This window comes from Rhamphochromis longiceps, linkage group LG18 (assembly GCF_057381845.1).
Source record: "Rhamphochromis longiceps isolate RC_006_pf linkage group LG18, R_longiceps_female_GT1.1, whole genome shotgun sequence".
Classification (NCBI taxonomy): domain Eukaryota; kingdom Metazoa; phylum Chordata; class Actinopteri; order Cichliformes; family Cichlidae; genus Rhamphochromis; species Rhamphochromis longiceps.
This window is the reverse complement of record NC_140574.1, coordinates 31587322-31600874: the sequence shown is the minus strand read 5'-3', so window position 1 is coordinate 31600874 and position 13553 is coordinate 31587322. Positions and strand designations below refer to the sequence as shown.

General features: G+C 39.7%; 1 long non-coding RNA gene across 1 annotated transcript; it reads left to right on the top strand.

Annotated features, from left to right (window-relative positions):
- Window positions 1-10265: 10265 nt before the first annotated feature.
- On the top strand, window positions 10266-12224 carry LOC146648691 (uncharacterized). Its single transcript, XR_014908653.1, has 3 exons — window positions 10266-10395; window positions 10822-10879; window positions 11811-12224. It is a non-coding gene; the product is annotated as an uncharacterized LOC146648691 (long non-coding RNA).
- The last annotated feature ends 1329 nt before the right edge of the window (window positions 12225-13553 follow it).

Genomic DNA, 13553 nt, shown 5'->3' with positions numbered 1-13553 from the left:
GACCAAATACTTATTTTCCACCCTGATTTACGAATAAATTCTTTACAAATCCTACCATGTGGATTCATGGATTTTTTTTTTCACATTCTGTCTCTCACAGTTGAAGTGTACCTCTGGTGCAAATTACTGACCTCTGTCATCATTTTAAGTGGGGGAACTTGCACAATCGGTGGCTGACTAAATACTTTTTTGCCCACTGTAGCAACCATAACAATGCATGTATTTTGTGAAAAATCACAATTTTGCAACTCAAAACATTAAGAGGCATAAAAGTAAAACGGTAAAAGATTTGAAAAAGCGCCTTTCGCCCTATGACAGCTGGGATAGGCTCCAGCGCCCCCCGCGACCCTGAAAAGGATAAGCGGAAGCGAATGGATGGATGGATGGATGATTTATACCTGAATAGCCCAATAATTTGAGAACATTTTAAAGTTTGAATGGTTGTTCTACGTGAAAATATGAGGAAGTAGTTAAGTTTCAAAAACAAGCAAATTTTAGCAGAATTGCAGAAGTTTCCCATTCATTTCAAATTTAAGGAATAGTGTGGATGCTTAAAGCATCCACACTATTACAGTATTTGAAATACTAGTATCTGTACTTCTACTTCAGTCCTGAATGTCGGTAATCTCGTCACTTCTGCTGACGACCCAGACTCACCTTTATTAACACTCACAGGTGTGAAACGTCACCAGGCCACTGAGCTTTAATCAGAGATGAGCGCTTCGCTGCAGACACATTTAAGCTCCCCCGTGTGCTCTCTGTGAGGTCAAAGGTCATGAGATCCAGCAGTTCCTGCAGATAATCAGAGCAGATGTTGGATCAGATGTGATGTCTGAGACTTGATTGGAGCTCAGGTTTGTTTATCACAGCACTAAAGTCATTGTTGTCCTCCTCCTCCTCCCTTGTCTTCATCAGATTAAATATGGATGCTCTCGTTGGTTTTCTCTCTGCATCAGCCTTTGCCGTAGCTGACTTCCTGTTTGATCAGACATGCCTTTAAAGCGGTGACAGCTCAGTTCAGCCAGAGTTCAGCTGATGCATTAGAATGAACAAATTTTAATGGCACAACTCGGAGACGGAGAGGAAGACGAGCTGCTCGCTGTCCTTATAGCGACATCACCACGATGCTCAAACACAACCTTTCATCGCTGAGCTGTCAGGAACCTGAAGTTTGCAGCTCAGACTGAAACGTCAAACTGCTGCTCCTCTTCTTCAAAGACTGCTGCCGTCAGCACACAGAACACTCTGCAGACTCTGAATGACTCCGATAAATGGTGATGGCGTCCAGCATCAATGCTGAGCCGATCCAAATCACTCCACATCAGAGGCTGGAAGCAGGCTGACTGCCTCACTGTTACGTTTTTATTGTTGCTGGACGTCAAAGGTGAAAGTGCTGGTCCAGCCTCAACGATCCACACAGAACCAAGAGGAGACACACCTCCACTGTCAGGACTCACCTATACCGTCACTAAAAGGACAGAGGTCAGACTGTATGGAAAGGCAAGAGAGCCGGAGCTGCAGACACATCTGATTAAAATGACACAAAACCAAAATGGTGTCTTTGCCACAAACTAAAGTTTTAATGTGCCTGTCTTCTTACAGTAACGGGTTCGTGTTACCTGTGCAAACCTGTGAATATTCAGTCATAAGCTCCTCCCACATTTCTGACTGACAGGTGTCAGACTAACTGACTAACTCCTGAGATTTGCCCGTTTGTCTGTAACTGCACCACCTGAAGTTGAATGCACCATCACTCCACCCATCTGTGCTGGACCTTCACCCTGCAGCAGCATAGTATTTATTTTTTTATTGTCATTGTCAAGAACAATGAAATTGCGTTTGGGGCTTCCATACAACCCAAAAAAAAAAAAGCATCACTGGCTCGTAGACTTCCTGGTTCAGCTCTGGTTGGCTGTTTGAGGTCAGGGCTGACCTTGGTAACCACTGGTTGCTAAGGCAACATGTGATGACTTGTCAGCGAGACTTTAATAGTGTGACACAAACAGAGGCGGAGCCAGACATTTGAAACACCCGGGGCTTAGCCCTAAAGGGTAGTATGCATGTGGGATTTTTTATTTTTTATTTTTTTTGGGGGGGGGGTGCTTTTAATTAAGCAGCAAGGCAGAACAAAATCAGGGCTGTATCAAGACACGAGGACTAAACCCCAATTCAACCGACCCAGAACTGATCCAGAATTAAAACAGGACTACAACAGTTCAAAATCAGGACTACTTAGGGCTTAACCAAGACAGAACCAGAATCAAAACTAGATGATAGTAGCACTGAAAATCATCATAGACCTGCACTACACTTATTTTTTATTTCTACCAAAGTACAGACTCAGAAAGGTTTATATAATTATTTAGCCTTTTTGTGCAAACAAGCCTGCATAACTTAATAAATATATAACTTGAAAAATAACAAACCTAAAAAGAAACACTAGGTACAAGATACACGAGTACCTATTATATGGTGATACTTTTGGTAAACAACCATTTGACTAACATGTGTGTCTCACCTGCTCTTGTTCCCTCTCTGTTCCCCTCTCTCTCTCTTTGTGCTGACAATCATCAAATATACAGTTGAAACCAGATATTTACACACTCTTCAGATCAAAACACAAACACTTTTTTAATTGTAACATCAAATCAGACTAAATGTTTATTTTTTTAGATTGATAAATATAAAAAACATATTTGTTAACTTTAAGAGTAAAGAGAGAAACTATCTGTATTTCTTCATTGTAAATGGCACCAAATTGTATTCAAAATTGAGCCACACTTATGGAGCTCCACAATTCTTTTCCTGGTGTTTTGTTGACATCTCTTGATTTTCCCATGTCACAGAAACAGGCTCTGTGTTTTGCCTTATATGCATCCACAGCTGTGCCACCAATTTACTCACATGGACTCTACGAACCAATCAGAAGATTCTTCAGCTCAGAATGGAATCGTCTGGAGTTTTCTTATTAATTAACAATAAACTTAGTGTATATGTACTCCTAAATTTGATGAAAGTGATAAAAATAGACAGCTCTGTCTCTCTTTATTCTGACATTTAACTAATTCAAAAGATATTTCAATATTTATTTATCCAAAACAAAACAAGTTTACTCTAAATTGATGTTGTACAGTAAAAAAATGTTCTTGTGTTTTCCATAAAGTGTAGGTAAATATCTGGTTTAAACTGTGAATATACTGCTGTTTATTGAAATTCCTCTTGTTTTGCATAGAAATATACTGAACAACATACAAAGCATAATATATAAAATACTACCAGAGTTTTTTCTTTGAAAGAAGCTCCTTATGTCCATTCTTGTATATCAGTGCATTACTGAAACTGATTTATTTAGCCGTGGAGGGTAACAACTGAAAATATGAAATAAACACACATGTAAGCTAAGACTCTAAAGAAACAGCATTGTTGTTGTTCGGCTTTTCATTTCGCCATTTGTTGATTCACTTGAAGAGCGAGTAATGTAATATGGGTCAAGTGATCAGTTTGATATCAATCTGTATTTGCTCCCTCTGGGCGATGTGCTGCGCAAACATAATGTGTCCTTCCACACCTTTGCTGATGACATTCAGATCTACCTCCCTCTGAGGTTAGACTGTAAGGACTCTCTGCAGCCGTTATTCTCCTGTTTGTCTGACATTAAGACTTGGATGGCTCTTAATTTTCTACATCTAAATGAAAGTAAAACTGAAGTCATTGTGTTTGGGCTTCCTAAAGACCCCGACCTTTCCTTTGATTTTATGGGACCCCTAACTTCCGAATGTACTTCCTCCATTAAGAGCCTCGGTGTTACTTTTGACAGTGCTTTTAAATTTGATAAACAAATCAGCTCCGTAGTCAAGGGATCTTTTTATCATCTACGGATTTTAGCTAAAGTCAAGTCCTACCTGTCCAGGAACGATCTAGAAAGGGTGGTCCATGCTTTTATTACTTCACGGCTGGACTACTGTAACTCCCTTTATGCTGGTTTAGATCGTTCCTGCCTGCATCGCCTTCAACTGGTGCAGAACGCTGCTGCTCGCATGCTGACCGGCTCCAAAAAGAGAGACCACATCACTCCGGTCCTCTGCTCTCTCCACTGGCTCCCAGTTGCTTTTAGGATTGATTTTAAAATTTTACTGTTGGTTTTTAAGGTTCTTAACGGTACTGCACCTCCTTACCTGGCAGAGCTTCTTAGCATTTACCGCCCCAGGAGATCTTTGAGGTCAGCAGACCTGATGCTTTTAGATGTTCCCAGGTACAGACTAAAGACTAGGGGAGAGAGGGCTTTTGCTGTGGCTGCACCCAGACTGTGGAACAGTTTACCTCCTCACATCAGATTCTCCACAAGCCTTGGAACTTTTAAAACTGCTCTTAAAACTCACCTCTTCTCATTGGCTTTTAGCAAGGTTTAACTTATTGTTTTAATTTATTGTTTTATCAGTGAGGTGTTTTATGTACTTGTGTTTTATTGTATTTTATATTTGTATTTTATTGTACAGCACTTTGGTCAGCCTCGGTTGTTTTTAAATGTGCTTTATAAATAAACTTGACTTGACTTGACTTGAATCTTTTGTGATACACCGTCATATTTACATTATTTATACAGTACGAATGGTTTGCTTTGGTACCTGGTTGAACTTCAGTTCTCCTCTGTCTGCCTAGCTCACTCGCAGGCAGCAGCTGCCCCGCCCTGCTTCGTGCCTGAGCTCGGATCATACCAATATTAGGGGGGATTTACGCACAGTTGTAAATTCCCACAGTGTGAACTATGTGCTTCGAATGTTATGTGTAGTTTTTTGTTTTATACAGTTGTCAGCCAGGCATCTAACTATGAAAAAATTACACTCCAAAAGACCCCGGGCTTCTGAAAAAACAACCCGGGCTTAAGCCCAGTAAGCCACCCCTCCGCTCCGCCACTGGACACAAACCGGAAACAGAGGATGTTCCCCTTCAAAGTAAAAGCATCAGGATGAGCGATTTCGGAGTGTTCGCTCCCGACTGCCTGTGAAGTTTGCACTGTGTGAACGTTCTGGGTGAGCTAACCAATGTAACCTGCAACTGCCACACACAATCAGACTGACGGTTCAGCAGTAGCATCGAAACCATGGCATGCTTTATGGCGACTGTAAGTTACTGAAACATCATGTGGTTGTCATCTGTGACACTTCACAGATCTGGAGCCCTTTGACATCAGAATCAGAATCTTTTATTAATGCCTAATTTATGAAACAAATGAAAACTTTCACTGATCTTAAATGCAAAGACAATATGTTACATAATCAAATCTGTAATCTCTGAAGCGGCTCTGCTTATATTAATGATTATTGTGAAATGTTTCCATGTATTTGTACTATTAATTATTAATAATGCTGTTTCCTTGTGTCTTTAAAGCCTAACCAGGGTCCAGGTCTCATATACATATGCACTGATTAATAAAGCAACGTTAACATATCGCTCCTGTTGTATAAATCAATACAAAAAGGCATCCACCATTTCCAGTTCTTCTTTGTGTAGTGTTCCTGCAGATGATGGCAGCAGTCAACGGGTGACCACGGGCTTCGTCTAGGAACCACTCGCCAAACGGTCAGGGTCCGTGTGACTGAGCAACACGTTCTCACTCCCAACTCGTCAAACGTGTGACGCATGGTCAGGCTCCCTCTGCTTCACTTATGGAAGCGCAGGGTACCCCTCTCGCGTTGGGAATTGACGTGAGGGGTCTTCCGATTGAAGAGATTGCCGCGGAAGTGCCTGTTGTCGGTATATTTAGACATTTTCCAAATCACATTGTAGTGACGTATACAGAACACAATAAATTATATAATGTAAACAACTACCTGAAAAACAGGTAGAACGATACTTTTTTATCGTTTATTGCATTTACGGAGGGAGTGATGTATGCTGGGTAATGGCACAGCTAGCTACTGGGTGACTTTATTCACCCGCTTCGGCTGTTATCAGTCCATACAATGGGCGTTATTAGCACAAATCAGTCCCATAGATATGGGCCATCTCCTGCTAGATTGTTCAGAGGGTTGTTCTCATCCATCCAGATGGAGGATCACTAACAGGAGCGTGGAAGACTCCAGAATCCACTCTGGCTGGAATCCAGTGGATATGCAGTGTAGAGCAGGGCGATATGGCCAAAAAAATTTATCACGATATATATTTGAAAATTTGCGATAACGATATAACTGACGATATAGTTGATGCGAGACAAAATACAACTCCACAACATTACTAGCGCAAAAAGACAACCTTCCATTTATTTTCACTTAAACAAGAAGCTGGTTTTTATGTACATTAAAGCTTTATAAAAATGTAACAGTGCAAATGCAAATTCCTTGCTGAAAGTTTAACCAAAAGGCATTTCCAGTAGAAATGGGCTGACATATCCTGAGCATAACCATGTATAATATCCACTGAAGTTAAAAAGAGGTGCTTTGCAACATTAAACTGCAGTGTGCAGTACGCATTTTTCGGACCATAAGGTGCACGGGATTATAAGGCACATTAAGCGAAACAAAGCAGTCAGATAAATCAAACTTTATTAAACTCATTCTTCTTGCTTCCTCCACTTCTGTACCATTGATTCATTAATGTTGAATTCTCTGGCAGCTGCTCTATTCCCATGTTGTTGCAGTATATGAATGACTAACCTTGTATTGTGGATGGATTATCTCAGTTGTTCTCCTGACTGAAGTTTGGTCCGTTTACAGCATCCTGCCGTGCGCTTGCATTTGTCTCTAACTATGAGGAACCTTCACATTAACTTTTATAAGTGGAAAAGTGTTAGCGTTCGTCCTCCAGCTTCACTGTTTATATTATGCTAACATAGCTGTGTCGCTAGCGATCACGTAGCACATCATTATATACCAGCTAGCCCAACTACAGTAACCCTACAAACGTCACTGCTGTTTAGTTTCCTGTCTTCATTTATGTTGGAAGTGATAGCAGAGCTGTACGTTTGAATTTTTTCAGAAATCTCTCAGTCAGAACATGCTATATCATGCTTAGGTAACTAGCGAAACTAGCAAGCTAACTTCCGCTAGCTTCCTGCTAACTTCTAACTCCGTTAAATGTAATAAATTTTGTTTTCATGGATGCCTGGAAGTTAAACTTCATAGTTACACCTGGTAAAGCAGCAATGCTGATCGTTTTATTAAAGATGAAAGAATTTAGACAGTTTTTAACTCTCAGTGATGCTGCAGTGTTCGTTTGACCTGAAGCGTACGGAGTTTAGGACCCAGATTACTCCCAGATTTAAGAGCATCTTAGTCCGACAAATACGACAATAACGACGGCCGCTTGCATGTTCTGCAAAAAAATGTGCTTTGTTGTGTATCTGACGGACAAACACCAAACCAGTTCCACATCACTGAAGTTGCACCATTTTTACAAACCAGTTCTGGTTCATCTGTTTCACTCAACAATCGGCCATGTGCGTATGAAAACAAAGGCACTGCGCATGCGTGTTTTACTCATATTCTATTGCGATATTTCATTTTCCTATCGTTGCCTAACATTATACCGGTATTACCGTGAACGGTATAATATGGCCCAGCCCTAATGCAGTGTGTACAGGTAAGACCATTTAAACGGACAGCATTTATAGAATGACTATTAAAAGTCAGCGAGTGTCAGTAATGTTAATGTGGTTATCTTAGTAATACACAGAGTGCTAATATAACAGCTTTAAGATGCATTTGTAGATATTATTACGTGTTTTACCGTCTTTATGGTGCTAGCTTAAAGTTACGGTGTAAACGTTAGCTTATATTGGAGTAAAGCTGTTACGATGTTAGCACAGAAATATTAGCTTCTGTCATGACTGATGAAGTTACTAGTTAATAAAGTTTTCAGTAAAGTGATTAATCGCAGCCACAGATTGACAGCAAATATCTCGATTAGCTTCAGTGCATCTATAATAAATATGTGCAAGTTTCAGTGCTTCGTTTAAACTGTATGATACTTATACTGACCCAGGGTCAGTGTAAAATACAATCCTAGCTGTGTGAACAAAGCCACTGTAAATTTAATCCTGGATGACAAACCTCAGGATGCAGGCTATTATTACTCTTTCCTGCTGGCACACCTGTCACACCTGAGAGTTAGCTAGAAACTTACAGTGACGTGGACATCATGCAAAGACTTCCAGACTCTGTAATACTGCAAATGATCAGTGACTCAGGTTAACACTAAACTTTAAACAGCACCTCTGTGTCTTTCTGTGTGCTGAACAGAGATGGGCAGTAACGCGTTACTTGTAACGCGTAATCTGATTCCTTTTTTCAAGTAACGAGTAAAGTAAGGGATTACTATTGTAAAATCGGTAATTAGATTACCGTTACTTTCCCGTAGGAACGCTGCGTTACTGCGTTACTAAAACCGTGATTTTTTTGCGAGAATGTCTCATGACAGTGACTAAGCGAGTGCGCGGTTAGTGACAACAGCTGTGTGCAGATCAACAATGGATCACATATTGATTGTGGGAGAGAGTATGAGCGTGCAGCGTTTAAAGCGTGGAAGTACTGACCTTACTTTGAGTTTGATTCCATAAAAAGTGACAAAAACATTAGCGTCCGTTGTGCGTGGGAAGAAAACTTTTTACAAGGAAAAAAAACCCCTAAACTTCCAAGCAAGCACCGAGTGCGCAACGACGTAATGGGAAACTCACAGAGAATCTCGCGGATTCTTCAACTGACCGCGGCACACCTGCACCAGGGTAAACCTCCGCCTACCCAGTCCTGCTTTACAGGTGAAAATAGAGCAACAGGACCGCTGAGTCTTTGACTTTATTTATTTTCTGCTGTGTTTTACTTGCATCTATTTGAAAGAGTGAAGTGTTAACACAAAAAATATTTTATTTTATGTGCTGGAATGTGCAGAAAATAGGTTTCAATGTTAAACTAATTTATTCAAGTCAGAGAATGTTGCATATAATTAAATTTTTGCTTGATGCATAAAGTTAAAAGATTAAAAGATTAAAACCTCTGTGTCTCTCTGTGTGCTGAACATCTAGGATTGAGTCAGGCTGCATTGACTGTGGGACTTTAATGTGTTAAAAGCAGGTTGAAGACGGCTCAGAAACATTTGAAGATTAAAATTTAGCATTATGGATGCTGGTGGTTTGTAAAGCCTCTACTCAGCTGTATTTTTGTTACTAATTTATGTTTGTTGTTGTTTAACACAGATTTCAGAAGAGCAAATATGCTTAATAGTTTAACTAGATTTCATTTGTCAGTGTGGGACTGCTGAGTCACCTGAAGAACTCATTTCATTCATTCTCCACATGATGTTCATATACAGAAATGTTTCACAGGAACTGATTTCTCCCAAAGGTTGAACTAGTGTGTTTCCATAGATTACCTCTGTATGAATGTACTTCTTAAACGAAGGCAAGTGTTTGTCCTTTTTTGTTCCTCAGGTACAGTACGTGATATCAAGGGCAGGCGGTCAACACTGGGGGTAGACAAGAAGCAGACGTACTTCCAAGAGGGAGCTGCAGTGAGGTCAGAGGTCAGAATCTGAAACAGCTCAGGTTTATATTTTAGAGGTTATAAAAAATCAAAATGTATTTATAAAGAAACCTTTAAATAATAGTCATAGTTCTGATTATTATAAGAAATATCAAACATTTAAGTGGATTTTCTGTTACACATATCGTGTTAGCCCTGCAATAAACTGGCAGCCTGTCTTTGTCCTGTATCAGCTGGGATAGGCTTCATCCTCCCGCAACCCTGAATTGGATACATTGTATTCCAATTATGTAATCTGATCATTTACAAACTCAAGGTATCTAATCAAAATGTAAGTAATAATGATAAAATGGGAAAGCAGAAATAAGTGTGACATGAATGTAAATGTGTTAGCTGACATAGAGGACAGCTACATGTAGTCTGAAAAACCTTTGTTGTCAAGTTTGCAGGTATATCAGCACGAGACATTCTTACATAGAAGAGACATTAAAGTCTCTAACTCAGTGAAGCATTATTGGTCCCGTCTGTTTGGACAAATATAGTAAGTTGATGTTTGTCCATTTATTGACACATTTTCTTAAGTGCTTATCCAGTTCAGGATCACAGTTGAGCTGCAGCTGGATATGTTCACTAAATAAACCTTACAAAAGTTAACAATAAACCTGCATCCATGTACGTTGTTGTCCACAGGATGAGAAAATCAAACTGGAACACTGTGGAACATGTTAATAAATGTTTGTGTGTTTATGCCTGTGTCTTTCACAGGAGGCGCTGGAAGGTTTCCCTAATAGTTCCTGGTGGATCAAAGCAGAACCATAAAGGTTGCTGGACTGCATGATGGCCTTACCCCTGAGCCGTCATCCTGTTAAAGGAGGAACCAGTTAGAAGCTGTTTTCAAAGTAGCGAGCAGATTTAATCTCAAGTAAGCAATTAACTGTTTGTTCATCTGTTCTGCCACTTAAAGAGCATTTAAGGACATCTTTTGAGTGTCCAGTTGAATTAATTCTACTGGCTCTCATGGTCATTTGTTATTATAGACATATTTTTCATGTTCATCCAGCTATTTAGTAAATTCTATCTATTTAGTAATATCCGTCAGCTATAAAATGTAATATAAATATAAAAATATCTAAATATCTCCTGCACTTTATGTTTTAATGATGTAAGTCTGTTATCGTGTTACATTAGCATTCCTCACATATCAATGAGATGCTGTACAGTACAATCCTACTGACACAGCAGAGGGATAACGACGGCTATTCAACATCATTACACGACACATTCGAGCTGCATGACACAGACAAAGTGACTAAATCATCTTTTTTGTGGTTTATTGTCTTCAAACCAGCAGACAAAGCCGATTGCAGAAGATGTCAGAGAAGAACTTCAGGCCGTGGACTGAAAAGGTATTTTTTTCTTGTTATCAAAAGACATTTGGAGTGACGGCTTCTACAACTGGTTGTGCTAAAGTAAAGCTTACAGTCTAAGAAATCACAGTGTTGATATTCAGCACAAAGAGAAAAGCTCACTTGTTTGAATTTATTTACAATCATAGTTTTATAAATTCTGACTGTAAACAGCTTTTACAGCTTTGATATTGTTTGACACTCGATATCAGGTGATAGGGTTTAATTTAAAGGTTTCTGTGTCCCAATGAGCCATTTACACTGATCAGTGTCAGTTTAACTGTAACACATTCATTATTTAGATTCAACAAAGAAATAACTGAATGTAAAAAATGGCAGCCCTCAGGCCAGGTTTATAGATATATGCATGCATTATGAAATTTATGTATCCCAGATAATTGTTATTCATCTAGTCATGGCAGACCTACCTCTTCCTCCCAAGTTAACTGCAACCCAAAAGAACTAGTGGGGCTATTTACACACTCACAACCAGAGCCACCAAAAAGCTGTCAGCCACAGATGTGCTATAAGAGTTAGAAACTCTACTTATGGAGAAACTTTCTAAGTCTAACAGGGGACAGGTACTCCTGCCCAAATAACATGATATAACCCCACATACAGCCCAGCCATAAAGCGAACCAAGTCATTTAGTTAAAGACAGAATGGGACCAAATGCATGTAACCAGCCTGCACCCACCTGACATTTCTTCCTCCTGAATTAAATGAATGAATGGATGAAAGTTAAATGACTACAAACCTAAAGCCACTAGTTCCCACACTGGAGCTCCCTGACACTGTGTGTTAACCGTATTTAGCTTGTATCAACAGTTGTAACAGGCTAAGCCACCTGAGCCACTGCATTGAATTTGTTCCTGTCTTAATGATTTCAGCTGACTGGTTTCAGCTCAGATGTTCTGCTTTTTCCTTTCAGTAGATCAAAGCAGCTCGTGCTCCTTCTGCTTCCAATTTAGAAGAAGAAGAAGAAGGCGAAGGCTTCAGCGAAGTGGCGTTCATGGTCTCAGTGAACAGTCATGGTCACACACTGCATGTGGTTTTAAAAGCAACATGTCTGTTCACCACAACAATGGAGATGTGTAATATTAGTGCAGCTACGGTTTGTTCTTGAACATCAGTTCTGTTTTCTACTTTGATCACTTAGACCAAAAAACTGTTGTTTTCAGATTCTTTCTTTTACATCTATAAAGCACCTGCTCATTTTTTATTACAATTAGTTTCACATAAATGTTAGTGTTGCCTTTATGATCTTTTAATGCTTACACTACACTGTACACATTAGAGACATTTCTGTTACCTGTTTCTGTTGACTCAGAGTTGTGAAATGTTCTTTTATTTAATGCACAATATGAAGCTCATAATTTTCTTACAAATAAAACTCTAATGACAAACATGAACAGCTGTGCTTATTTCTGAGACATGAGTTTTTGAATGTGTTCATATTTAGACAGTGTGCATCTGTAATCTGAAACTGTAATGGTGAACCTGAGGTGATGGTCAACAGAAGGCAAATATATATCAATATAAAACAATATTGAAGTAATGTCTTTACCCTCTGCAGCGTGTGGACGCTGTGCACGCAATCATCTTATTTACTGTAGTAAACATGCACCGCTAGCTCACGTGACTGACTGTCTCCATGGTTACATCATATATTATTAGCTATGTAAACAGCTTCCAAAGATACCGTCATAGCTCTCTGCAGCTGTAACACTTTCACACTTTGCAAATCATTTCATGTGTTTGATAGTTATGAAGACAGAATATGTTTTTAAGGTCATGCTAGGCGGTTGCTATGGTGGTTGCTGTGGACTTGGGTGGACCGCGTCCGATTCCTGTTATTAGCTGTCCGCCGTAGGAAGGCTGCGTTCCATTTACAAGTAGTGACAGTCTGCCGCAACTCGAACTCAAACCCCGCTTTGTTCTTTAATTATAGGCCTTTTATAGCCGTTCATGACACGCACACACACACATAAAGCACTTTGCCTCACCATGAGAATGCAAGTTTACCTAACCTAACCTTAAAGTGTCTGATATAGGATAGAAAAATGAAGCAACCAGAGATTTAATGATGAAGACTCTGGGTTCTGTAGTTCACGTTTTACAGTCCTGAATGACTCTTTGCATATGATTTATTGAAGAGGACTTTAGAATGCACTTTACATTTAGACTGTTGCTGTTTCATTTTTTACATTGTTGCAGTATTATGTCATGAATAAGGTTCACCTGCTGGGGGTTTGATGGATCAGCTGGACAATACAGTCAAAGACAGACTTCATTCATCATATGCAAGAATCCTAGTTGGATTTTTGTTGTCACTCATGTTTTTGAACCAAATATTGAAAACAATTCTGGATACCTGGTCAGGGTCTACATTACCTTGTACTCAAGCATCCCAGGACAGAGCCCTGCCCCACCATGAGCCTGGGTGGATACGTGGTTATAATATAAAAGGACCAATACTGAATATGAATGTCTGTGAAGGTTCTCAGTCATCCAGGTCATCGTAGTCAAAGGAGCTTGCAAAGAAAAGCCTCTGGACTTCTTTAAGTTGCTTGAAGACGTTTCACCTCTCATCCGAGAAGCTTCTTCAGTTCTAAGGTCAAATGGTGGAGAGTCCCAGATATAAACCTAGTGGGAGTGACCCCCCACAGAAGGA